The 3341-nt window shown below is 34.2% G+C and overlaps 1 pseudogene; it reads right to left on the minus strand.

The window, feature by feature from the left end:
- Positions 1-531: 531 nt before the first annotated feature.
- LOC149536904 (uncharacterized) lies at positions 532-2636 on the minus strand (annotated as a pseudogene).
- Positions 2637-3341: the final 705 nt, after the last annotated feature.

The raw sequence follows: 3341 nt of genomic DNA on the forward strand, positions 1-3341 counted from the left end.
TAACTATTAATTACAATTATAGAATTACAAAACTAAAGCGGAGCAGCTTAGTTCCTGCCTTGTGCAGAGAGGGATGGAAGGAGATAAGATTGATAATGTAGCAGATTAAAGAGCACATTAGTTTTAGAGTATGGTGTATTCATGCCAGCTGATTGTAGTAGTAATTGCTCAAGTGGAATGCTCCAATGCAAATTTTGAACGATCTAACATTTTGTACTGTTATGCTCGAACACGAAAAAGTAATGCTAAGTAGAAGAGGTAAATGAAATTTACTATACCTTCCATATAGTTTACAGCTGGCTTAGTTGGCCTCAAGAATGTCACTGGTGTCTAAACATTCAATGAATAGATTGAATTATTTTTAGTAAATTGAGTTATACACTGGTACAATGAATCAAAACAACTGAAACACAGAATTGAAAAGAGCGTGCAACAAATATAACCATTTAGAGGGGCTAGAAATTGATTTATAAAATTTACATTCTAAGCATTTGTCAACAATGAGATTTAAGGCATCATCAGCTGTGGCACCTAAACAACATCCATGTTAAGAGCAGAAATCATATGACAACAATCAAGTGGAACATTACTTATTGCCCCTGCAAAATTTACAATTTTATAGCAAGAGCAATAACATCATATATGAAAGAATATTATAGCCCCATGTATATGTAAGAGTTTTATGACAACCATCAAAAAAAGCAGCATGTGGTTGTACACATTTCTATCATGCAAGCAAAACATTTACGTTATTTTTTTGAATGGAAAGAAACAATAGCAATACTGCCCATTGGATTTACCCATAGTATTCACCATTGTTAATCCATATATGAATCAGCTACAAATGGCTGCCCAATTACATTTCTACATTAGAATAGTGATGCATTAGAATAGGGATCGGGTAAGATAACAAGACATATTATGTTTTAACTAATATGGAATCAAGCTGATCCTATTGAAAAATTAAAATCAAACACAGTAAATTATAAACACAAAGGAAATCTTTCTTAAGTGGAAAATTAAAAATGCTAAAAACATAGAAAAACTTGCGAAATCTTCATGAGTAAGTTTACAAGCTTCATTAAATCTTCTGGTTTATTTAAAAATTTAAAAAGTTGTCTGCAAATAGTTTTCTACTTTCATGAAATATTCAAACTTTTAGTTTCCTGGTTATTAATTGAAATACTTTCTCAATCCCACGAAAGACATTTGCCACTATGAAGCCATGTGATGCCAAATGGGATTTTGAAAAATTAATAAATAAATATAATTTCAAACCAAAATAAATATATACAAATCTAAATCAATAACAAAATACAAAACCAAATCTGTATAGAAAGCTCAAACCTGAATCTGCATAGAAAGATCAGACAGAAAATAAACATAATAAAAGGAAACCCAATATTCCCTTGAAACATTCAGAAAGAAAATTTACAACACAGTGGCATCGAAACAATAATCTCTCCACACAAAATTTCAAACTTACCTGCAACTTGTGCAAATTAGTTCATACAATCCACAAATTCTGGTACATTTAAATTATAATATTATGTTTTCACCTCCGTCTCCTCTGACCACCACTGATACAGCCCATGCAAAAAACTAAACTCCTTTTGCCCACCGCCATTTACGAAATTATGAACAGATATGCACAGGGCAAAAGATGCTGAGGCTCAGGATTTTTCCCTAGCAACCTCATAATCCAATTCATGATCGAGCTATGTGCAGAGCTTCTAAAACTAGTCCTAAAATAATACAAATAATTACTCGACATGGGATGAAAAAAATTGACATGCAAAAGTGCCATAAGGGCCGCCCGAGTCTCCGCAGCGCTGTGTATTAAGCACGCGGCTGCAATTGACCTTATTCTATGAATGAAGATGCATAATTTTTTATCTCACATGGAAATGAGAGAAAAAAGGGGGGATTGAACAAATGGATATCTAAGAAAATTGATTCTTCTTCCGCCAGCATTCGCGAAACTTTGCGCACCACCATGGCAGGTGAGTTGCAAAACCTCCTGGACACAAAAGACCTTCTGAATCTACTGCAAAATCAAATTTAGGTCGTTTCTAAGATTCGAGATTATACTAGCTGCTGACAGTATTGTCCCTCTAAGAGCTATGACTGTAGAGGGGCAATTTGCTAGGCAGAAGAGCCAAAATTCCTTCAGAGAAGATAATGAATCATACAGAAAAACTACCCCAAAAATGGAGCCATCAGAGGGGCTGTAGAGTACTAGGGTGTGGAGCCTGTAATGAAATGATGTGTGCCAAGAAAAGGCTGTAAATCTGTGGCGTTTAAGCACTTGTTGTCTATAAATTTCTTGGATGTAACTTCTCAGAGTAGAAAATAGCAGAAACTTCAGGTGAGCATGAGTCAGTGCAAATCAACAAATTAGCAAATATTTAAAACTGAAACCTGCAAATTCTTAAGATGTAACGAAAAGAAGATTTTGCATACCTCAGGCCTTCTTCCAAAATGAGGTTAACCCAAATACCCTATGTATTTTGCATTGAAAAAATTATTTGTAAGTGCTTTCAATAGGATCTCTTGTTTCTAACAATCATATAATGATCTGCAGCAAGCATGAGACAGACAAGTGTTATAGCTGAATGAAACGAGAAATGCCCCATTTGCTAGATGCTACTTTTGAGTCTTCTTTTGATGATCACATAGTAATGGGCAGCCCAAGCCCTCGATATATGGAAGTATGCCATACAATAGAAGCATGCATATAGACAGGTGAACCATTTTAACGATCGCATCTGTCCATGATTCATAGATAGCTGGACTCTTAATTTTTTTCTCAATTTGTTAACCTAAAAATCAAAAAGACTACTGATAAAATTGGCCAGAACCAATCATCAAATAGCAATAAAAATATAAATTTTTGTATTAATCAAATAATTTGAGAGGACCGTAGCTTATAAATTTGTGGCACAATTTTTGAGGCATAGATTAATTGGAGATAAGCAAGTGAAAACTTTAGTCTCCACTTATCTATAGACGGTACTAATAATATGGTTTTGAGCTAAGTTACTGGGTTCATACCCATAGGCCTTGAACTAGGGTTAGGTACATACCCAATATGGGTACAACTATGGGTACAGGTATTGTGGGTACATGATGCCACTTATTTGAATATTTTGTAACCATCAATTGGAATTTAATATTTATCTTTGGAATTTTGCATTGATCACAAAATCCTATGTGGATAAAATCCAAAATTACTCTCAAATTTGTACAACAATTTAATTGTGCAGCCTCCTACTTTAATGAGTCTAGTTTTGAGACAAGTCACTAGGATTATACCTATAGGCCCTGAACTAGGTTAAGTA

This window comes from Cupressus sempervirens, chromosome 10 (assembly GCF_028749045.1).
Source record: "Cupressus sempervirens isolate cs-2001-9-10 chromosome 10, ASM2874904v1, whole genome shotgun sequence".
In the NCBI taxonomy this organism is placed as follows: Eukaryota; Viridiplantae; Streptophyta; class Pinopsida; order Cupressales; family Cupressaceae; genus Cupressus; species Cupressus sempervirens.